The sequence below is a fragment of the Trichechus manatus genome, unplaced genomic scaffold, assembly GCF_000243295.1.
Source record: "Trichechus manatus latirostris isolate Lorelei unplaced genomic scaffold, TriManLat1.0 scaffold00002, whole genome shotgun sequence".
NCBI lineage: Eukaryota > Metazoa > Chordata > Mammalia > Sirenia > Trichechidae > Trichechus > Trichechus manatus.
The window spans coordinates 22,286,667-22,312,283 of NW_004443938.1; the positions used below are offsets into that span (position 1 = coordinate 22,286,667).

The 25,617-nt window shown below is 35.7% G+C and overlaps 1 protein-coding gene across 1 annotated transcript in view; it reads right to left on the bottom strand.

Annotated features, from left to right (window-relative positions):
- Positions 1–19,625, bottom strand: part of TAB2 (TGF-beta activated kinase 1 (MAP3K7) binding protein 2) — a 57,715-nt gene extending 38,090 nt beyond the window's left edge. The window contains exon 1 of the mRNA XM_023729159.1: positions 13,823–19,625. The gene's annotated coding sequence lies outside the window, so the exon portion shown is untranslated. The remainder of the gene's footprint in view (positions 1–13,822) is intronic.
- Positions 19,626–25,617: the final 5,992 nt, after the last annotated feature.

A 25,617-nucleotide genomic window follows, 5' to 3' on the forward strand; every position in this document is an offset into this window, starting at 1 on the left:
TATTTCGGTCAATCCTGAATTTTAGTCACTGTGTAATTTGGATATCCAGCTTTTAATAAGGCCACATGAAGTTTTTAATAAATACCTACTGAATGGCAGTCTCCTATATTTCTATGTGGTAGGGTAGTAAGAAATAAGCATTTGGAATTCTCTAACGTGTTAGAAAACATTATGATTCAATTAAGAAGTACAAAAATACGTTCAACAATTCCAATTTCAACAAATATACTTGAAAACTCAATGTATCATTCATCTTGTCATATATCATCCCTCAAAGTGCATTTCAAAGGCCGTTACTAAATGTTACAAATAAAAACTTGTTTTTAAGTTTTTGTGGCAACACGTTTTAGATAAATGCTGTGAGGAAGTTTCTTTACTGTGAATCTTGAGTGGGGGTGGCAGATGCAATACTACCCAAACTTATTTGCGCATGATCCCTTTTATACTGAAGTATCTTGAAGTAGAAAACACACGGGGAATACCATCATATAAATAAGGTAATCTAAAGGCAGTGATGCCTTTCTTTGTTAGGAATTTATCTTAAGGAAACAATTCAACATAAGTTTAAAATATACATAAAAGAAAGGTCAATACCTAATTTTCTAATAGCGAAAACCCAGAACAACCAAAAAGCCTAACTTTTGGTGAGCTGCTTTGTAAACTGTAATCCACTAATACTTAAATGTTATACAAACATTAAAACTTATAAAAACATCAGAAAGCACAAAGAAATGGTCATAAAATTTTAGAAAACAGAAAACACATTATCATTTAAATCATTAAATGATTAATGATCATTTGTCACTGGGGCAAAAATTAAAATTGGAGGCAACAGAAACCCAAAGAACTATTTATATAAGGGATCATGGGAACTCTTGTCTTATTAGAAAACAATGATCCTTAACCAATATAAAAATGTTTGTTAATACATCATTTGGTGAGTGTAAAGGAAAGCAGCATTTACATGCATTGATAGTGCAATCTGTACGGATGTTAATTTGGCAATATCTATCAAAATTAAAACCACATACATCCTCTGACTTTGCAATTCTACTTTAATGAATCTGTTCGGTAGATATAGTCATATGGATGCAGAAAAGTATGCAAACTTACTATAGTGCTGTAATTACAAACCACCAACAACTACCTAATTATCAGTTAACGGCAGACTATATGTAAATTATGTTCATTCATATAACAGAGTACTATAAAGCCATTAAAAAGGACTGGGTGATAATACAGAATCATTCCCAAAATACACCATTCAGTTAACACAAACAAACAAAAAAACCAAAGTGCAGAACAATGTTTTGCTGTCTCTCATTTGTATGTTTCTAATAAAGCATATGGAGCCCTGGTGGCGCAGCAGTTAAGAGCTTGGAAGAGGCTGCACAGGCCTGGCTCACTATTATTTACTCCCCATTGCTAACCGCCACATTGTCTCATGATCTTGTTTCTCCAGTCTCTACAAAAGGTTTAAGATAAACTGATGTTCCTCCTTGGAAGGTGAAAAACAAGTGATAAGGATCTAAGGATAAAAACCAAACAAAGCACCCATCTTGTGACAAGAAAAAACCAGGATGTCGCCAGATAATCCCCAAGAATACCAGTAGAAGATTTACTCATCAAAGACATCACCACTGCAGGGGGAAACTAACACAAACTTCTAAGATCCATAATCCTGTCCCTATAAAAGCCTTCAGCCATCTCTAGTGGGGGAGATGGGTTTTTTGGAGGAATCTATTCCCCTGTCTCCTATATACTGATTTATAATAAACATCTTGCTAATCACCTCACCCGTCTCAGAACTGGCTATTGCGGCAGGCGGCTCCAATCCCGTTATTGTGGTAACAAACTCATCTGCTAACCAAAAGGTTGGCAGTTCGAATCCACCAGCCGCTCCTTGAAAACCTATGGGGCAGTTCTACTCTGTAAAATAGGGTCACTATGAGTCGGAATTGACTCGATGGCAATGGGTTATTAAGTCATATGAGGAGTCCCTGGGTGGTGCAAAAGGTTAATGCACGTGGCTACTAACTGAGAGGTTGGAGGTTCGAGTCCACCCAAAGGCACCTCAGAAGAAAGGCTTGGTGGTCTACTTGCGAAAAATCAGCCAGTGAAAACCCCGTGAAGCACAGTACTAGTCTGAAACACATGGGGTTGCCATGAGTTGGAGCTGACTCAATGGCAACTAATTACTAAGGTGTATATATATACGTATATATATATATAGAAGAACACATACTTTTACATGCACATACAGTATTATCTCTGGAAGGATACATAAGAACTGGTAATACTGGATGCTCTGGGGAAAGCAACTAAGGGAGATTTACTTTTCATCATATACCTTCTTGAACCTATTAAAAAATACAAATAATTTAAATTAAAAAAAGTAACCTGTTACATTCAATTAATGTTATATTCTGTATTAAAAAAAAAAATTCAATAATGAAAAGGGGCAATGATGTGTTTTATATCCAGGCTTGCAATTTAGACTTGGGGTGGGGGAGAAAGATGCTTAAAAGTATTATGTAGCGCACAGTTACTTGCAGTTCTAAAATCAAGATTAAATTTTATGACATGGTCAAGCTTCCTAAAATGTTAAGTACTTTAATAAATAAAAAGTTGTGACATCTTCACAATGCAAAATGATGCCTTGCAGACTGCTCATTTACATATTTATCTTTTTATTTTAGAATTAAATCAACAAACTGTTGTAACATATCAGAGAATACAGATGTAAAAGTAACTATACGCGCCAGGAGCATGATCTCATTTTGGATAGCAAGAGATGGGACCAACCATATGAGTACAATTGGAGTCACTGGGTGGTGCAAATGGTTAAGTGCTTAACTTTGGTGGTTCAAATCCACCCAGAGGCGCTTTGCAAGACAGGCCAGGTAATCTGCTTCCGAAAGGTCAGTCTTGAAAACTCTATGCAGTAGTTCTACTCTGCATACATGAGGTCTCCACGGGTCAGAACTGACTTGAAGGCAACTAACAATAACACAACAAAATCAACATCCAGTGAAGAATACTGTGGAGAAAGTTAAAAGTTAAATTTTACCTAGACATTTGTCAACACTGGGAAGAAAATAAACAGAAGAGGAGGATTTAACTTTCATGCATAAATATAATTTGAACTCCTAAGTTTAGTGGTGAGCCATATGGGCTAAACAATATATGCATTTGTATATATATAATACATACATTTATACATATACTTGAAGAATTAGAAAATAAGCATTATTTAAAATAACTGCATAAAATCATTTCATCAAGTACATACATATACCATAGTTTATTTAGCCATTCTTATAAACAAACAATTAAGATGCTTCAAATCCTTCTCTAGAAAGCTACATTAAATTTTTTTGTACATAGAGCATTTCCATATTTGGATTGTTTCCTCAGCATATGAATTTTATTTTAAATACTATCAATGTCAAAGTGAAAATATGACATAGGCTAACCTTTACGTTTCATTTTTATTTTAAGTCTGAGAGGGGTCCCCACGCCCATCTTATGTATGTACTTTTGGGATTTTTTTCCTTCTAACACTTGTAGAGTATCTTGCTTGCTAGCACTAGTGGATTTCCATCCTATGTGCACACACATCAAAAATCACTTGTAAAAAACTGGTAACAATGATTATCTCTGAGAAAGGAGAAGAGGGTATCTAAGGGGAATAAGGGTCAGGGAGACAGACCTAAGAGATCTTCCTTTCACGGTACTTTTCTGTGCATGTTGAAAGTGTGTACTATATTCAAAAAAGGAGAGAAAGAAGGATAGGGGAGGGGGGAGGGAAAAGAAACAGAAGCAACAAAAGCAGAACCACCACCAACAGCAACATCACCATCAGCATCTATGGAGCTTTGAAAACTACAGTCCAATTTGGAGAGGTGTCTCAAACCTAATGAATTAGAACTTCTAGGCATCTCTGTTATTTAAAAAACAAAACAAAGCAAAACAAAACACTTCATCAGTAATTCTGATGGGCAGTCAGCGTGGAGAACGAAAGAACCATTAATTCCATTCTGACAGGGCTGATGACGTTCCCAACAGGTAAATCTTAGAACAAACAAGCTGAGTGTAGAAGTATGGGGAAAAAAAGTCAAAAAAGTTCCTTCAGATTTCTTTAAGATACACATTTTCGTACAAAAACTGTTGACTCTCCTCATCAAGAAAAGGATGTTTCCTAGGCCAGTATTTTTCAAAGTTTGATCTGTGAATCACCTGTATCAGAATCACTGACTTCATCTTAGACCTATGGAGTACCTGAGTTAGGGCCCAGGTATGCTCACTGACCCTCCTTTGAACTCAATGTAGTGGACCCTATGACGAGAACTGCTCGTCTGAATGTTTCCTCAAATAAAGTTTGTTCCAGACCCTGTAAGACTTCTGGTTGATATTACATGAAAGACAGGGAGAGGAATAATCAGAAATCAAAATGACTGTGGTCACATGATCATGTATAAGAAGAGTCTGTAGTATTAATAAGGTTAGAAAAAAAGAGGCAGGGAGGGTTGTGAATTTTGTGAGTTAAAAAAAAAATGGGCTAAAGGTAATGAAATAAAAAACTCGTTGCCGTTAAGTCGATTTTGACTCATAGTGACCCTACAGAACAGAGCAGAACTGGCCCAAAGGGTTTCCAAGGAACGGATGATGGATTTGAATTGTCAACCTTTTGGTTAGCAGCCAAGCGCTTAACCACTGCGCCATCAGGGCTCCTTAATGAAATAAAAAGGTTATTGAAATCAGTCAATGGCCAAAAAGACTCTACCAGGAATGGTTAGAAATTTTTATGCAATTGGATGCAATGGGAAAAAATAAATGACGGAGGTGAAAATTTCCTCTGAAAATGTACGCAAAGTAGTTTCTGCAACTATATATTTAGGAGCTTGGCACAAATGCATTTGTACAATGAACACATGTGGATCATCTTAGGTCAACTAAAGAGTAAGATTACACAGCATAAAATACCAACTGCTTTGGGCCAGGTCAGTCTCTGAAAAATCTTTGTTTACTGTCAAGGAGGTACCATACAAAGTAAATGGTGGAGAAAGCTAAATTCCCAGAGATCCATTTCTTTTAAAATAAAAGAAATAGTGGGTCATTTTCTTCTATAAATGACTTAAGACGCACACAACTTAAACTTGAGAGCTAAATATTGACCTTTGCTACTGAAGTCTTATTAAAAAAACAAAACCAAAATCAATGAATAAATAGTGTCACTTTGAGATAGGCTTCAATTTTCCTGAAACTGGAGAGCAAAATTTAAAGAAACAGTATCTACTTTAGCCATTTTTGTTTCTAAAATTTTCTGATGAAGGAACATGCTAATAGTTAAAAACAGAAAAAACCTAATACTGCTAAATATTTCAACCTTGGTTCTATAAAAGTGGACATTATCTCATTTAATGAGATGAGAAAATTAAACAAATGAGATAAGGTATATAAAGCACAGTATCTGACACACAGTGGTAGCTGGTTAAGTGTAAATTCTAGGATTCTATAATTTGTGTTCATTTATCTAAGAAATTCAATCTGCCACTTACTTGCAGTGCAATCTTAGGCAAATCATGACAGAATAAGAGACAATTATTTATTCTACATATCTTGAATTTCTACAAACGAACAAAACCTTAGCAAACAGGGTTGCATGCTCTCCTGGCCACAGAACACTGAAAGAGTTAACTGACCCTTTTAGGCCTTCCTTTTCAATGAATATGGGACAACCTGTGTAACTGGGGAACTCTGACAATGCTACTTGAAATACTAAACAATACTAGGTTGTACATAAGTGTCAGATTAGTGACATAAACTGTGCTACAGATGTTTATTAAAGGGATCTTTTTGGGCTGAAGGAGGGAGTGGGAAGGTTCTGAAGCCAAACCCATTGTCATCCAGTAGATTCTGACTCATAGCGACGATATAGGAGAGACTAGAACTGCCCCACTGAGTTTCCAAGACTGTCATCTTTACAGAAGCAGACTGCCATATCTTTCTCCCATGAAGCGGCTGGTGGGTTCAAACTATCAAATTTTCGGTTAACAGCTGAGCGCTTACCCACTGCACCACCAAGGGTCCTTTCTGAAGCACAGGTACTTAAATAAGGTTATAGTATGAAGCAAGGCAACCAAATAGTAAGCAGATTCTGGAGACAGTCACTTTATCTCGTTAGAGTAAAGAGGGGCAGGGTAGAAGACAGGGATTATGAAGAAGGAGTTCAGAGTGGGGAGTAGAGGAGAAAGGGTGATGAAGGCTGCAATCACTAACACTGAAGTTTTAATATTATTATGTAAATCTATGTACACATCATTTAATCTTTGCCCATTCTAACATATGATTTTCAGTTTTACTGGAACACATTTAATTGTTAACAAAGAAAAATGTATTTCATGTTATTAAAGAGAAATAGTATAAAACTAAAATTCATTTCTCAAATGCATTAGGATTCTCTTTCAGTTTATAGACAACAAGGTAAGAAGATGGTCTATTATATTTTAACATACATGCCAACCTAGAATTCAATGCTTGTTTCTAAAATAAATTACTAGAGATGGTAATTTTTTCTGTAAACCATAGGCTCTTAAGAATTAGACAGAATCCTAGAGAATTATCTTCTAAAAGTATATAATTTAAGAGGATAGAGAAAGCATTTTTATCTAGTAGGTTCATTGTTAGACTTCCTCTCCCACCTATCTATCTAATTTTACCTCTTAAAACCAACCCCTGTTCACAAAATTCTTCACAAGAGTAACGTTAGTTTCATTGTGGAGACCATCTGCTGTACCCTAAGTTCTTAGAAAGTGTATGACAAAGTATCTAGAAACATTTGTTGCAATAAATTTCTAAATAAAGATCATAATACATCTAGTTTTTAAAGACTACTACATAAACTGTTATCCAGGCCCCCTCCCAATGATAAGGTAGAGGATCCCAGAAAATAAAGGAAACCCCTAACGAGATGGACTGCTGCAACAATCAACTCAAACACAGCAACGATCATGAAGATGGCGCAGATCTGGGCAATGTTTCGTTCTGTTCTACAAAAGGTTGCCGTCAGTCAGAGCTGACTTGAGGGCAACTAATAACAAGCCCCCAAACTAAAGAGTTTTCCTTACCCTAAGCTATACAGTCAGTTCTGCTACAACTGTTTTGATGTAACACTTGGTTTGAAAATGTAAATTTGTTCCCATGCAATTGATATATTAGGAAACAACTTGCGCATTAAGTGAATTTTGCTGAGATTTCATCTGTGAGAAATATTAGGTGAATGCTGAAAATCACACCCAGGTGAAATAAGCTGCATATGAATACACAAAACGTACACTGGAACACACCTCCAACACCTACCAGCTCACCGTGTCTGTGTGTGATTTGCTGTTAAAACTTTGCTTCTGATTTCAGACAACTCTTCTTCCACTACCTGACTCAGCAGCTGCAACCCTTTCTATGCTCACTTGTATAAGCAAACTTCAGGTCTTTTTCAAGGTAAAATACAATAGGTATTAACATATTCTTAACCATTTAATGTGTAACACTGTGCTACCTTCTTTTTTTTTTTAGGTTCCTATCTTTTTTGAATGTTCACTGGTGAAGTTTTTGAATGATGTATGTACCCCAACCCTATTTTTGCCCTTAAGCCCTGAGGTTTTTATTATGTAATTTTGCATAGTGCAGTGATTTTGTGGAACATATATGTCAAATTTTAACAGAAGTGACTGTACTTCAAAACCCCTGTGACTTCAATTGTTAACACTAGTCTCCTCAAGATGCCCAATAGGAAGGCAGAATGTTTCAACTTATCTACTTGGTTGTCAATATGGTACCGACAGTTTCTTAATACTAATTATAATGTGTATCTTAATCTGTGGACTGGTTGATACCATCAGAATATGCAGTGAGTTATTCTTAAATAATATCTTCACTATAGAAAGGAACATTGATACGCAGTAAGAATGGCTGAATAATGCTATAATTTTTTAAATTAAAGTGAAACTAAGTTTTGAAACGTCTTGGCCTTAATGAAAATTTCAAAGTTAAACCTAAGAGAAAAAAAAAAAAAGAATCATGGTATTTACCTAAGTATAGATACTATTTTAAATATCTTTTACATTCTTTAAGTATTATTCAAGTATCACATCATATTCCAGTTGGATAATAGCTGACAGGTTTCACGTGTGATGACCTTTAAAACATTTTATGAATGTCATCAAAGATAAAAATTTCAAAACTAATTTTTAAAGCAAATTATTATATTTCTTGGAGCATGATGTTACAACTCTACCAAGGCAAAGCAAACTTTCTTTAAAAAATTTCTGTAATATCAAATTATTTTTGTAAGAATTAGAGTGTACAAATTATAGCTTGCAGTTAAAAATCTAAAATTCAAACGCCACCACCATTTAAGGTAAAAACAAGATATTAAGATAATTATAATCCCTCTTCACATAAACTTTAGCACAAAACCATTTAATACTGCATTATTTTATATGAATGAAGTTATTTGTAAAAATAAAGAACAGAAGCATACCAGCTCAGTTATCCAAATGCTACTTACTTTAAGTTAGTTATTATGTTCAGATTCAGTGTTATTTAAGTTTAACAGGAACAAAGGATTATGTTACCAGAAAATGGATTTCTCAACTTTATAAATCTACAATAATTTCCCTTCTAAAGAAAAACAATAAACATTAATAGTTGAAGTAACATAATGATCCATACTTCCTCCTCTTAAAGGAAGAAAATTTCCCAATTTTCTTATATAATGCATTGCCTGCAGCCCATGAATGTGGACCATTTCTTATGGTAAAAGGCTTACCAGTTATAAGTTCTTCCAAAAGGAATGTGCAAGTCAGCCCCACTTGGCAATTTATGTACAGTGTTGTGGTTTTGTGGTGAGTGCTACCATTTTCTAAGGATCAGGAAAAGTCTAATAAATCTGAGACAGAACGGTTATACTTCATCAAAACATATTATGTAACTAACTACCTGTGTGAGTCGCAGTCGACTCAACGGCAACTAGCAACAACAAACCTTGAGCCTGTTTTCCAATTCATCTCATTATTATTTTCTAATACATTAAGGCTTTAAGATGGAAAGAAAGTTACCTTTCAAAGCTTTTTTTTCATGTAATTGTAGATAATCCATCCTGTGCATAAATGTCTTTAAAAGAAAACAGGAGCTAAGCAGGATTAATAACTTCTATTTATGGTAAAAGGGAAAGGAAGAGGAGAAAAGAAAATGAAAGTGCTTCAAAAAAAACAGTTTTCATCTACATCAAATGAACATTTATAATAAATCAACTAACTCAATGAAGTGTAAAAAGTATTAAAATGGCATCTTAATATAAGAGTTGAGAGAAAGTTATGAGAAGGTTCCCCAACTAATTCCCATGCAGTTTCAATTCCTTACTTGGCTCCATGTTTTTCCTGTTCACCTCATGTAACTCTGCCCACTTCTTTCTAACGTTATGGTCCTCAGCTATCTTTTCCCCAGAGTGGACAGCTGGCCACCTGTGGTGTGTGTGTGTGGTGTGTTGCCACTGGGGTGTGCAATGAAGTTTATTGAGTTAGACACAGTGTAAACAGATATTATTTACTATTTTCTTAAAACCTTTAATAGCTACTAATCATCAGTAAAATCAGCAATTTCAAAATTATATGCATTCACTTGACTGGTTTCACTGTAGTATTATATATGTTCTGTTGTTATTGTTTTTTGCTTACTCAATAAACATTTGTTGATTGCCTACTACTTGTTCTATACTATAATGGATGCTGAAAATATTAAAATTAATAAAAACACAGATACCTATGCCCAAGAAATTTACATTTTAGTAGGAGAAGCCAAACATATCAGCACATAAATGCAACTGAGTTGTTGTTCAGTGCCATCACTTATAGTGACCCTATGTACACTAGAATGAAACAATGCCTGGTCCTGTGCCATCCTCACAATCGTTGCTATGTTTGAGTCCATAGGTGCAGCCACTGTGCCACTCTATCTCGCTGAAGGTCTTCCTCTCTTTCACTGACACTCCACTTTACCAAGCATGATACCCTTCCTTCTCCAGAGACTGGTCCCTCCTGATAAGACGTCCAAAGTACACGAGACGACGTCTCGCCATCCTCCCTTCTAAGGAGCATTCTGGCTGTACTTCTTCCAAGGAATATAGATTTGTTGTTGTTCTAGCAGTCCATGATATACTCAATCTTCTTTGCCAACACCATAATTTAAAGGCATCAGTTCTTCTTCGGTCTTCCTTACTCACTGTCCAGCTTTTGCATGCACATGAGGCGAATGAAAATATCATGGCTTGGGTCGGGGCACCTTAGTCCTCTAAGTGACATCTTTGCTTTTAACACTTTTAAGACGTCTTTTGCAGCAGATTTGCCCGATGCAAGACGTCTGATTTCTTGACTGCTGCTTCCATGGGCATTGATTATGGATCCAAGTAAAATGAAATCCTTGACAACTTATAATCTTTTCTCCGTTTATCATGACGTTGCTTACTGGTCCAGTTGTGAGGATTTTTGTTTTCTTTATCTTAAAGTGTAATGCACACTGAAGGTTGTGGTCTTTGATCTTCATCAGTAAGTGCTTCAAGTCCTCTTTGTTTTCAGCAAGCAAGGCTGTGTCATCTAAATATCTTCCTCCAATCCTGATACCATATTCTTCCTCAGATAGCCAAGCTTCTTGCATTATTTGCTCAGCATACAGACTGAATAAGTATGGTGAAAGGATATAACCCTGACGCACACCTTTCCTGATTTTAAACCACACAGTATCCTCTTGAATGCTTCTTGGTCTACATACAGGACCCTCATGAGCACAATTCAGTGTTCTGGAATTTCCATTTTTCTCAATGTTATCCATAACTTGTTATGATCCACACAGTCGAATGCCTCTGCATAGCCAATAAAACACAGGCAAACATCCTTCTGATATTCTTTGCTTTTAGCCAAGACCCATCTGGCATCAGCAATGATATCCTACATTCCATGTCCTCTTCTGAATCTGGCCTGAATTTCTGGCAGTTCCTTGTCGTTGTACTGCTGTAACCATTTTTGAATGATCTTCAGTAAAATTTTACTTGCGTGTGACATTAATGATATTGTTTGATATCAAATATTACTAACTGAAAAAAGACGTAGAATCCATGTATAATACCTTTTGTGTAAACAAAAAACCACACCACGATTGATTTTAAGCAGGTAAGTTTGTATGAATGGAAAGCAATAGTTTTGAAAGTATATGCACTAGGGATTATTTGGGGGTGGGGGCTGGGCAGAGGGACCCATGGACAGAGTGTGGTCAAAGGATATTTAGCCATCTCTGTTATGTTTTAATTTTTTTATAACATATATTCATGTATTACTTGTATAATTAAGCATAAACAATTAAAAGGTAATTTGAGCAGAATTTACGTTTTCCCTATAAAATTATTCCCTACACACTTCCCTATAACATTACTTGCATTCTGATAGTGGACAGAAGAATAGAATGATAACTACCCAACCACAGGTACTTTCAAATAACTCAAAACCTATCTTATCTACACTGAAACTGTTACTGATGTATAACTAACAGCTGTAGCAATTATCAATTATAAGGATATTTAAAAGATGTGACTCACAGTTATGTTCTAATTAAAATTTTCCCTATGGGTTTACATATAATCCACTGTCAAAATAAAAAAGCCAGTTCACTTTTTTTCATCCAAAGGCTAACTCAAGGTGAATTAATACACAAGCCCTCAAAGCAATAATCACCCACCAATGAAGTGGTGTGTTTATAAGAAAGAGGTAGGGGGTAGGAGAAAAAGAAGTTTATTGTTAATATCTTAAGCTTAAGAGTCCCTCTAAACACAATATCCTCACAGAAAATTATCATACACAAAGGTAGACAAGACATACTGTTTTCTCTCAGCTTGCAGTATAACCATTCTGGTTTGGCACTACGGGCCAGGTCCTGTGCTAAAATGCTTAACATGCATTCACAGCATTCCTACAGTGAAGATTAAATGAGAAACTGCAGATAAAACTCTTCACCTCGTACCTGATATATAACCATAAATGTCGTCCTTTATTAAGTATTAGTACTGCCCAATCTCCAACTCCATCAATTTGACCCTCACTCTGCCACAGTTACCTTTTCAAAAAACTTATGGACTTATGTGTGCCAATGTTAAGAACCTTCAATGGATTCCCATTACCCATTAAATTAAGTTCTAACCCCTTCATCTGACATTCAAGAGCATGTACGACATCTCCCATCCTATCCCTCTGTACTGTATTCTCTAGGCACACTGGACTGCTCACAATTTCTAAAACATATTAACTACCTTTATTCTCATAACCTAGAAATCCTCTTGCCACTCTCTCTAATCTACCTACCCTTCAAGGCTCAGTAGAAATATTACCTTCTCCACGAAGTTGATTCTCTGTAGAACTCTCAATACACTGTTTACACCTATATTTTGACACTTTCATATTATTTGTCTGTAAGTTCACTGAAAGCAAGGTTTTATTCAGTTCTGCATCTCTCCTGTTTCTTGCACAGTGTTTTACACAGTTTGCACTCAATAACAGGAAAAAATTCATCATTACAAATAGCACTACTGGCAATAATAAGATTTCAAATAAATATGCAGTTACCTCTTTAATTTCCCCCTTAATTCACCTAAGTGTGTAATGATTCTATAATAACTTTACTAGTAGTTTCCTTTTCCAGTCCTAATTCAACACTCAGTGAGAGATAATCCTTTCAATACCAAACAAATAACATGGGAAGTATTCAGTGACCTAATGCTAGTGAGATTGGCTGGTATTAAATTATATGAATTAACCTTGGAGGAGGGCATATAAGAATAAAATAATAGAATCATCTTCTAAATTTACAATTGGGATATAAGATTCCTCTTCTTGATTTTGGGTGATCTCTAACTTATCTGAATTGAATTTTAAAATAAAAGATATGTATGGTTATCTACCTGTTTAGTAAATAAAGTCATATTTTATAGACTGTTTCTAAAACTAAGCAAATTGGAAAAAAAAAAAAAAGTAAATGTCCTTAAAAGCTAGCTGACCTCAGTCCTCTAAGCATTCATGAGTTTTCTTTTAGTTAAGGTCTAAGGCATTAGAAAAACTCTGTTTTTAGTTTTGCTGTTACATTCCAGGACAATTCCAACTACTTAAGACTTTCTTGTCTGGCTTCTTTTGATCAAAAAGCAATAAATTATCAAATATTAGCTATATACTTAAAAAGTTAAAATATGATTAAATTCTTCAGTTAAAAGTACTATACTACATTATTTGGTTTTACCCAAAGTAATAACTTCCAATTACTGAAGAATGTATTCACTCTTTCTGTGAAAGCATCAGTAGTGTAATAATGGTTAAGGTTCTCGGGAAGGAAAATTCATTTTCTCCATCTAATTTCCTATACCAGTTACACAGTTCTGTATGTGGACCTTTTAAACAAAGACAGTTTTGTCATGGTTATGTTTACTTTTCAAAGAAGATCAGAGTACTTCTTCTATCATTTAACTCAGTAGCACTTTAAAATTTATTTCTCCTAACTGTTCTGCATTAGTTTGCTACTACTAGCAAACAAGTTAAATTAGAAATATTTAGGCAAAAGGTGTGTTAAAAGTCAATACTAGCTGCATGTTACCTAGCTGTTAGGGCTGTTGTTATGCTTTAAAGCAAGATGACCACAAGTTTTGAAAGTGAAGTTTTGGTTATTATGGATTTCATAGTAAGGCAGTTACACAGGCTAAGCTTGACTGGTGCCATGGACTTTAGCATACCTGGAAATAGAAAAATTCAAATTGTAGCTGTTCTTGGTTGGCCCATTGCCATTTTTGTAGCTTACAAATTTTTAATTAAGTAACTGCAGTGAGCTCATCTCTACTGGATACTTCTTTTCCAGGGCAGGTCCAGGAACTGGGTCTGGAGCCTTGAAAGCAGAAGAGAAACTAGAGTAAACTACAGGTAGGCAGAACAAGAAACTTCACTAGATAACATTATGAGATCTAACAGCAGTGAGGCAGTCCCCAAAGTCTCTCACATAAAATATTCTGAAGTGGGAAAAGGGTTGATCAAGTAACCAGAGAATGCTATTTACATTAGCTAGTTAAGTCATTCTCTTAATCTACCCCATTTTATTCTGGACTCCCAATTCTAGAAATCGAAACTGTAGCTTTTATGAAGTCCGTAATGGCTTTTAATAACAAGCTATCCAATATAGAGTCATAGAATAACTGTAACAGAAAGAGAAAAACAACAAAATCCATGTTTACTGGTAAAATCTGAATCATAAACTCATCATTTTCAGGCCATTTTGCACTTTACTTTCACCATCTCATTTCCAATCCTCTACTACCTGCTCCCCTTATTTTCTATGATTCAGCTCCCAGGGGGTATCTGAAGAAATGCTTCAAATACATCCAAGCAATGAGCTGAATTTCAAGTTCCAATTTTTTAAAAATACTTGGTTTTTTTAAAGAGGGAGGCAAAGGACACTCATAAACTGTGTTTCTTAACCACACTGGAAATTCTTTTTTCCATTACCAAAATAGATTCAATTTTTTTTTTATTTGTGAGGTTCATATTAAACACACACTTGCAACTATAAAGGTTAGAGAATGGTAGGATGACAGACTGTTACACTAAGAGGATTACCAGGACCTGGAAATGCTGTCCTTATTCTTGCTAAGCCGGCACCCTTAGGAGTTTCGCTAAGAAACTAATCCACAGCAGTAAAAAAAAAAAAAAAAAAAAAAAAAAAGAATTCTCTGTAGCTATCAAATGCTGGCAGACAATGTGAGAATTTTAATAGGCCCAAACAAACAAACAAAAAAAGCTGAAGGCAAGGATTTAAAGAACTTCACTCCCTGTGATTCTATTAACAAGCAATACAACAAAGCAAAATAAAGTAAAAGCAGTTTTTAGGAAAAATGTTTATTTCCACTGATTGTGATGGCAGGTAGCAGGGAAAGAGTTCTGGGAGAGACAGACCTGGGTTCAAATCTGCCTTCAGTATGGCCTTAGACTAAAACTCTCTGCAGAAGCTTCCCATCTATAAAATGGGATTCCACCATCCATCTCACCAGACTGTCATTAAGAATTAATTAGCAAATGTATATAAAACACCTAACAGCCTGGCACATAGTAGGTATTCAATATTTTCCTGTATTACTGAAGCATGAAACACATTGCTCTTTTCTAAACAGGTAGGTATACTTAAGTTGATACTAATTTTCACATGAACTAAATCAACCGTTGAGTCACAGGCTTTAGAAGGTTTTAAATAACTGCATCATATCCTAAGGGATACAACTAATTTATCAATATCGATTTTTAGAAGAGCTACAAAGCAAATATATGAGCGGATGATAAAAATATAATCAGTTTACACTTGGGATATAAAAAAAATTAGTGGTAAAGAAGGCGTGTAATTCTTTTCCCTCAAGTAAAGTGGAAAACGCTCTGTTAACACATCTGTTGTTAAAAGGTTATAGACCTGGAATACAGTGTTTTATTAAAAAACATAACAGCAATCAATACATGATATAACTTGGTCTAAGTCAGGAAATATCTTAAGGGGGGAAAAAAAGCCTTACATTTGGGGAATAATTTTCCTCTTACTGATAGAACAGTGGATTCCACACAAAATTATTATTTACCAAATATGGCTAAAGGATCAGCTTACACCTTCCCTGGCACTGCGAAGTAATAGTACAAGCATCACAAGCCACAAAAAATTAAAAAAAAATTCCTTATAGTCACTCCAAATGTATTCACTGTCATAACTTTATTTTAAAATAGTTTTTAAAAGTTAACATGGAATGTGTCTTATTCAAAATGGACTGCAACTTACTTACAGACAGTAAGATTCAATTCAGTTGATAAGATTAAATTCAGTCAGTGTAGTCCTCAGAAAGCAGAAAAGTTCCTATTCACTAATCCAATGGCTAGGCCTTTCAATTTAAAGACTATCAACAAAAACACTTTATGTAAGCCATTAATTTTTGTGTTTTTATTTTATAACCAGCCATCATATTGAAATCTCATTAATCATAGTAATTTTTCTGTTGATTCACTTGGCTTTTTCAGGTATACAATATCAGGTACAAATAATTATGGATTTGTCTCCTCCTTTTCAATAACTGTACCACTTATTTTCTTTCTTTTTTGGTCTAACTGCATTAGTCAGCATTTCCAAGACAATATTATGTAACACTAATGCTTGGCCAGATCTTTTTAGATTTCATGACTTATCATAAGAATTCAGTATTTTACTAAATACTAAAATAGGAATTCTGGTATTTTACCATTTCTAGTAACAAAATGCTGGCTTGTAGTCAGAGATATATAAAATCTTAGGTATATAATTATTATTTTACTAAATAATCTTTAATCCTTATTGGAAATAATTTTTTTTTTCCTTTTTGGTATCTCTTGAGATATTAATACCTCACCACTACCTACTAATATGAATTAATTTGACCTATCATTACATTCCTAGAATGAATCCTACTTGCTCACAGTATTATTCCGTTCATGTAATGCTAGATTTCATTTGATAATTTGATTAAGCATTTTTTGCACCAATTTCTGTGAAATAGTCTACAGTCTCTTTTACTCTTTCATATTTTATTATCATGTTATGATGGCTTTGTAAAAATAATCGGGCATTTATCTTTTTATCCCTATGGTCTGAAAGTTATCTGGTGCTTGAAGTTTTAAAAAATTCAGTGGTAAAACCTTCTGGGTCTGGTGCTTTTTGGAGGGAATAGTCTCTTACTGGTAAGATTAGCATTTTCATTTGTGGTTCCAGATCCTATCCCCTTCTCTCCTTTCATATTTCCTTGAGCAAACCATCTTCCTTTCTTTTCAACCTCTCTCTAGCTTATAAATAGGCTTAAGTCTTACCCACCTGAAACACACATTCATGTACACACGTGTACCACAAAATTTTTCCTTACCAATTAAGTCCTAAGAATCACTCAGCAAGTTATTTGTTTAAAGTTATTTATTAAAAAGTATTACTTTATTCAAGGCACTGAGGAAAAGAGAATGAGTTGCAGTTCTTCCCCTCTACCTACTCTCAGTCTAGTAGGAAACACAACCAAAAAACTGCATACTGAACTAAAACATACAGTTTCTGTATACAAAAAACTTCAATAGCAATGTAAGGAACATGCTATGCTAGGCCATCTCTCTCTTACCATTCATGCCTTGCCAAACCTCTACCGAGTAGTTACACTATGCCCCCAATTCTGTTTTATTCTGCCTTCAAGGCACCTTCCTTGATAATAGTTTTATTCAAACCACTAAATCCAATAACCTCTTCAGGTCCTCATCCATCCTTTTTGTAATAACTTAAGTTCATAAAATATTTTAAGTTTTACTAGGTACTTTCTAACTCATCACTTCATTTGATTCTCACGAAAAACCACAGAGGAAGGCTAGATAGTTATTACTACCATTTTGCAAGGTTCAGATGACTAAGTAATTTATTAATTATCAAAACTCCGATCAGCAAGAGTGTTAGGGCCAGACATGTATTCATGGCCTTCTAAGTTCTGGGTCCAGGGTTCCTTCTTCTATATTGTACTAGCTTGACATTGCTGATCCTTCTCCCTTGAAAACTCATTTTCTGGTTGACACTGTGCACTCTTCTAGTTCCCTAGGTCCCTTATTTCTAAGTTTCTCTTTAATAATGTCTGTCAAATGGTGTAGGTGCAAAGTTACGACATTCATTCTTTCACTTGTTCCTCTGGCATCTTATCTACATTTACAGCATAATCTAAGGAGAATCTCCTTTAAGTTGTAGTTTAAACTTTAAATTCTATTCGATGAAACCTAAACACGCAGAATGAGAATCTGATGTTGAAAGGACCCTTACAGATTATCCAAGCCAATAGGTCCTTATTTAATAAAAGAAAAACTTAAAAGTTCAAACCATACAAGTCAGTAGCAGAATTTGAATAAAAGTTTAATTAATAAAGACAAAGCTTGTCTCTATATTACTTACAACTCATAAAACTAACAAATGCATACCTTTATATACAGTAATTATAAAGTAAACAAATTTTAGAGTAATTATTGGGCCTTGCTCCATTTTTGTTAAAGATTTGCCCCTATTTCTCAGAGATTTTACTTATATGACAATATCAATGTATGAGTCCATTTATCACAGTGGATGAAAAAAAAATCACAGAATGGCAATAAGGTCAAAACCTACTCAATCTTATATATTCATCCATTAATTATCTCTATTCTAGATTATCAAAGTGAACTGGGACTCAAAATCACACCATTGCCTATGCTAACACTTCCCACCTGGGTTGGTGTCATGACCTAGTCTACATGGCCTTTTGTAAAGCACTTAGAACAGTGCCTTGGCACATGGTAAGCATTCAAAACACATTAGTAACTACTGCTAACATGTTAGCTACCACTGCTGCTGCAACGATTACTACTTCTAAATGTATTTATAAGCATATGAGTAAGGTTTATGATATACAAATATATTTTGTTTCAGTAAGTAGTGCCACAACTCTCATTTATCTAGGAATACCTTTCCATCCACTCGCAACCTACATGTACTTTAAGATCTCAACTTCAGAGTCTGCAGGTTCCTTAATAATTGCTGAAAATTAAGAGCTCATTTTAAAAGGAAAATTTTCCCTCCAACACTTCAAGCTTTTGGAATTTTTTTTAAGCTGATTTAACTATGATACAGAACACATGAAAAATAAGAGGGAGTCTCATGTGAAGCAAAAGAGGTCTTTTCCTCTTAAAAGTGCTTATGTTTAAAATTAAACTCTTCCTTAAACTAGCCTCCCTCAACTTCTCCATTTCTGTCACAAGTAGCAACACTCTCTTCAGCCTGAAAATTGAAGTTACCTTAACTCTTCCCTTGCCTTGACCTTTCCCAACTCCTTCTAATCTCATTCATTTCCTAAGACTCTCCTCACTGGATGTTCCAGTCAGTACATACTCCATGGTCACTTCCATAGTTCTGAAGTCTACAAAGTTCTGAAAAGATTTTTTTTATGAAGTTTCACGTCAAAACTCATCTGGTGACAAAAATCTAACTTGAACTGATGTGAGGCTATTTATAGGCTTTATTTAGCCTACTTACTGTGATTACTTCCACATTTCACTGTAGAAATATTAGTGTTTTTAATTACAGGATGATGCCTCAGACCTTGCTGGGGATATTATATACATAAAATCATGTTACCTTTCTATAACTCAAAAATTTTTGAATTTCAAAATACACCTGGTCCTAGGGTTTTAGATAAGGGATTTGGGCCTGTAAAATATTATTCCAAGAACCCTAATTTAGGCACCCTATCCTTATCCTTACTTTCTTCCTGATACTCTCCACTACAACACTTCAAGCATTTCAGTCCCCATTATTTATCAGCAAGTCTTAGAATTTCTTCTTTCCAAATACCTCTTGGAACTGCCAATTCTATTTCATCCCCAGGAGTCCCTGGGTGGTGCAAATGGTTAAGTGTGCAACTACTAGCCAAAAAGACAGTGGTCTGAATCCACCTGAGGTGCCTTGGAAGACAGGCCTGGTTATTTGCTTCTGAAAGGTCATGGCCTTGAAAGCCCTATGGAGCAATTCTACTCTGCACACATGGGGTTACCATGAATAGGAATTGCTGTAGGGTAAAAACACCACAAAGTTCAGTAAAGCAAAAAGAAAGCTTTACTTGGCATACATTCAAAGAGGCAAAAGTTGGAAAATGGACAAGCATGCTGCCACAGTCATGTCTGTCCGAGTCCAAGGAATATTACAGAATAGGCAAGAATGGGAAAACAGACAAGCATGCTGTTAGAGCCATGTCTGCTGAACTCCAAGGAGCGTTACAGAATCATCAGTATATATTAACATTACCAATAAGCAAAACCACTGAAAGCTTCACCTTTTCAGAGACTGGCTACAAACTGTTAAATCTCCATAATTCTATTTTTGAATTGTCTTTCTTAACAATCACTGGTACAAGTTCAGTAACATCAGTGAGGAGGGTCCTCATTGGTCCAACAAATCTTACTATTCACTAAATGCTAATAAAAAAGATAAGAGTGCAAGGTATGTGGATCTTTTGTGCTGTGTTTTATGATTTGTTTATGTGAAAGTTTCCCTAAAAGATGTTTTCCAAGATTATCCTAACTATTGTCTTTATACCTCAGGGCCCAGCTGATGTGTCCTTGTGAGTCCAGCTCCAGCTGGGTCACATTTTAGGACAGGGAATAATGGCTCCAATATTATCTGCTAAATCAGAATCAACTTGACAGCAACTAACAACAACTCCATCCCTATGCTACCATGCTATACCTGATGATCCAACATTTAAATTGCTAGACCCACTGCTTTAACTCACTGCTACCAAGGTGTTCCACTCCAAGCCATTAAATACAGCACAACAGATTAGGAAATGTTCTTATATAATCACCTTAAATATTTCACTCCTTTGTGTAAGAACTTAGTAAAACTGGCACAGATACATATTAAAAAGTTAAAAGCAATAGTTGTAGGATTATAGATGAGTTTTTGTTACCTTTTTAAACCTTAGTTTATCTATAGTTGTGAGCTAAGAGCTCCTCCCTTTTTGTAACCTACTGAAATTTAAAGACTTCCTAAATTAATTTATACTTATTCTGTAATTAAAACAAAACAAACAGAAGCTACTAGGATCCTCTCCTGATTATTACCTCAACTAAAAAACTCTTCAGTGGGGTTTTCAAGGCCTTGTTCAATTTGCTTCCTCACTAGATCCAGGTTCTTAGCCTCCCCCCCCCTTTTTTTTTTGCTGTCACAGTGAAAGTTACACTCTGGAGAAAGCTACAGATTCCTTCACAATGGTTTTAAATGCATAAAATATAAATATATAGGATTACAAAGGAAACTAGTTATACTGAAATAAAGTTACCAAATGTTTTTTTAAAACCTCTATTTGTGATATATTAAAATGTTACATTTAACACAATAAAACCTAGTAGGGTAGTCTAATAACAACCATATTTTTGAAGTAGCAATATGTATAATCATACAGCTATCCATAACTGTAGTATAATATGAAAAATCTGTGATTTTTCTACTAGTAACAAAATCACACAGTGGCTGCAACAATGGACTCAAACACAGTAGTAACCGTAAGGATGGGACGGGACCAGGCAGTGTTTCGTTCTGTTGAACACAAGGTCGCTATGAGTCGGACGTGACTCTATGGCACCTAACAACAACAAAGTCACAGGTACTGCTACTACTACTGTGGCTTACTGCTTAAAATCATAATGGAAGGAAACGCTAAATTTCAGTAAGAAGTTAGTGAAAATAAAGAAGTAATATCTTTCTCATCCAAACACACAGACCCTTCTGAATTCCATCCTCAGATCCCTTCAGGGTAGCGGGCCTTAGGTTAAATTCTGTCTACTTTTATTGCCCACTACTCCCTGCACCCACAGGAATCCAGTCAGGCTTGTCTGAACATGTTTGACCCACTTTCTTTCCTTACTTTGTTACTGTCCTTGCTTAGAATCTTACTTCTCCACCTCAATGCTTTTCAAAACCAATTCAGGTTTTATCTCCTTGAAGCCACACAGATCTATTTCTAGAACTCCTAATGTATATGTGGGTCAATGCTTTATGATCCAACATTTGTTTTCTTATAGTTCCACTTGTATGTCTCTTCATTTAAGTTATAAGATCCCTGGGGATGTGGGCTAAATGCTTGCATATAGGACACTGCGTATAGACAACATAGGGACAAAGTGTGCTCAATAAAGAAACTATTCTCAACAAAAAAAAAAACAAACCCATTGCCATCGAGTTGATTCCGACTCATAGCGACCCTATGGCACAGAGGAGAACTATGGCTGCTAACCAAAAGGTCAGCAGTTCAAATCCACCAGGCGCTCCCAACTCTCTGTTCCATAGAGTTGGGAGCGCCTGGTGGATTTGAACTGCTGACCTTTTGGTTAGCAGCCGCAGTTCTTAACCACTACACCACCAGGGTTTCCGAACCCACTGCCATCGAGTCCAACTCACAGCGGTTCTCAGGAGGGACCAATCCCTGGAGAAGAACATCATGCTTGGTACAGTAGATGGTCAGTAAAAAAAAGAGGAAGACTCTCAACAAGATGGACTGACAAAGTGGCTGCAACAATGGGTTCAAACATACCTACTTATTGTGAGGATGGCGCAGGACCAGGCAACATTTCATTCTGTTACACAAAGGGTCACTATGAGTCGGAACCGACCTGACGGCACCTAATAACAACAACTTACTAAATCACGTACTGTAAGATTGTCTGGCAACTTTAAGCACCAGGAAGTATTTAAAGAGAAGGACAGAAATGCCACTAAGCAGCCAAAACAGATATTATAAATCAAGCTCATAGTTCACCTCAGTGTGAGTCTAGATAATCCTATTATATTCAAACTTTGGGAGCTGATTACTAGCCAGCAATGAATTACAAGTAATAAATCCGAAAAGGAGTGCTATAGTAGGCATAAAAACAATGATTCATGCCAAAAATATTTACTAAGTACCTACTATGCGCCAGGCACTGTTCTATGCTCTACAGATTCAATGCTGAAAACAATAAAATATCTCTAACAGTAACTATTATTCAGTGTCAGAACTTGGACTAGAATCTAGGACTCTCATTCTGAAGCTCTGAAACAAGGAGCTGTTTCTATCTTGCAGAAAAGGGTAAGTATGTTTGGGGTTCTCTATTTCAGAAGGCACAAATCATACAAAACATTACAAAGAGATAGACGTGAAGCTTAAATGCATAAGCTTCAACTGTTTAGAAAATTATCTTACGTAGAATACTTATTATCCAATGATACTAGATGAATGAGGTAATACTCTACTCACTGATTAATATTTTAATCACAAACACTTCGTAAAACTTTGTTTTTATTCAAAGCGCTCTGCCAACTTACCTCACTTATTTCATGTAAAAATATAAAAACAAATCTACCAATATCCTAGAGGTAGGGCAGCAATAATGACGATGGTAAAATTATTCTAAGTAACCCTTTTCATTGGGGAAAAGGGACCAAAGTGGAGGATAATCAGAATGTGGATAGGAAACAAGGAATTGTTCTCCACACATTTCAATCTCTACTATTGATTATGACCAAAAAGAAATTACTTTTCCTAAAGGGAAGTTTTCAGACTAATAACCGGAACTGAAAGACAGCGAGAGAGAAAGGGAGAGAGGGGAGGGAGGAAACTCTAACAAGTAAACTGATAGCCTGACACTGCCATACTAGCAACCTAAAGTTAACCTGTCTAAAACTCAACTCACTGCCTTGCATCTAATAATGAATTTCTGTATTAATTATTAATAGCAAGATTCTGAAGCTAGAAATCTCAGGGTCTTCAATTCTTGGTTTCTTCTTCACATACAATCAATGGCAAAGTTTCACTGATCACTCCTACAAAAATCGCTTGCCTTCATCCTCTCTCTAGTCCCACTACAATGTCCTTATTCAGGCATCTTAAGCTTTTCTAAGCTATATTTCATAGTGGTAACACACTTACTAGCTTTCTAAAACACAGGATGGATCATGCCACTTTCCTCCCCAAGAGATCCAAGAGATTATTTATAGAGTTATACTGTACTGAATTTCAGTAAAAGGTGGTGACACTCATTGAACTAGGGAATGATGGAAAAAAGGCAAAGCAGGAAGAGAGGAGACTTGAGGATCAACAACTTACAATAGAGTCAGAAAAAGATAAAATGTTGGGAAGAATGGTATCAAAGTCAAGTTAAAAGTTGTAACAATAATAATTACAAAGTTTTAAGTTTAGTATTTTTCTACTAATTTTATAACAATAAATTTTCTATTAAAAGCTAACATTTGTCAAGCATTTATGATGTGCTAAGCACTAGACCAAGTGATTTACAATGGAATCACTAATTTAATGTACCCAATAACCATGGGATGCCGGTACCCTTGTATCAGCTGTCTACACATCATTCTCTCCCACTAGAATAAGGATTAACTTATCCAGTCCTCCTTCTTTACTCCCCATGATGTCTAAAACAGAGCACTAAACAATTTGCATTCTTACCATGTTAGTGTCAACAATCTCAGAGAAAGCCATTTTTAATATAATTTTTTTAGTTTTTTGTTGTTGTTGAGAATATACACAGCAAAACATATGCCAATTCAAGTTTTCACATGTATAATTCAGTGTCACTGATGTCATTCTTCAAGTTGTACCACCATTCTCACCCTTCCTTTCTGAGTTGTTCCTCCCCCATTAACATAAACTCATTGCCCCCCAAGGTTCCTATCTAATCTTTCATAGCGCTCAGGTTTCTTAATTCTTTGTCTAAGTTGTTCTTCCTCATCAAGCTTGTTAGAATAAAAATCATATTAAATCATTAATAGAAATTGATAGAAGTTTATTAAACATATGATTTGCAAATCGAGGTGACTTTCTTTTGAACATTTCATTGTGGTTTGGGTGAAAGTTTACAGAGCAAATTAGTTTCCCATTCAACAGTTTATACACATTTTGCTTCCTGACGTTAGTTGCAATCCCCTCGATGTGACAGCACTCTATCCACTTCCTCCCTGGGCTTCCACGTTTCCATTCACCCATCTTCCCTGCACCTTCCTGCATTCTGAACTTCGTTTTTAGGCAAATGCTGCCCTTCTGTTCTCGTATGGTTGACTGTTCTGAGAAGCACATTCCTTATGGGTGTTATTGTTCACTTTGTAAGCCTGCCTATTGTTTGGCTGAAAGATGATTTCTGGGAGTGGGTTCAGTTCCAGATTTGAAGGGTGTCTAAGGGCCATAGTCTTGGGGGGTTCTACCAGTCTCTATCAGACCAGTAAGTCTGATCTTTTTAATGAATAATGAATTTTCTTCTACATTTTTCTCTTGTTCTGTCCAGGACTTTCTACCGTCATCTCGATCAGAGTGGTTGGTAGTGGTAGCCGGGCACCATCTAGTTCTTCTGGTCTCAGGCTAGTGGAGATTGTGGTTTATGTGGTCCAGTAGTCCTTGGGACTAATTGTTTCCTTGAGTCTTCAACCTTCTTCACTCCTCTTTGCTTTGGACGAGAAGAGACCAATAGTTATATCTTAGATGGCCACTTGTAAGCTTTTAACCCCAGTCGCTACTCACCAAAGTAGGATGTAGAACCTTGTCTTTATGGACTATGTTATGCTGACTGACCTAGATGTCCCCTGAGACTATGGTCCTGAGCCCTCAAGCCCAGTGACTCAGTCCCTCAAGGTGTTTGGTTATGGCTAAAGAGTTTCCATAACTTTGCCCTGTGTCCTCTACTATATACATGGATATCTTGCAGCACATACAAATATGTATGTAAAAATACTCTTTGCCAAACCTGTGCATGCTCGTGGGTATACTCCCGTACACCATCCCACACCTATTCAGGTTACCGAAAGCCATTCTTCTTATGCTGTTGTTAGCTCCCCAACTCATGGATAGAAGGTGAGAAATTCTACCACTGAGCCACTAATGCCCTCTATTCTTCCTATAAACTTTATTAATTTGTTATGAGCTAACACACACACATACACACA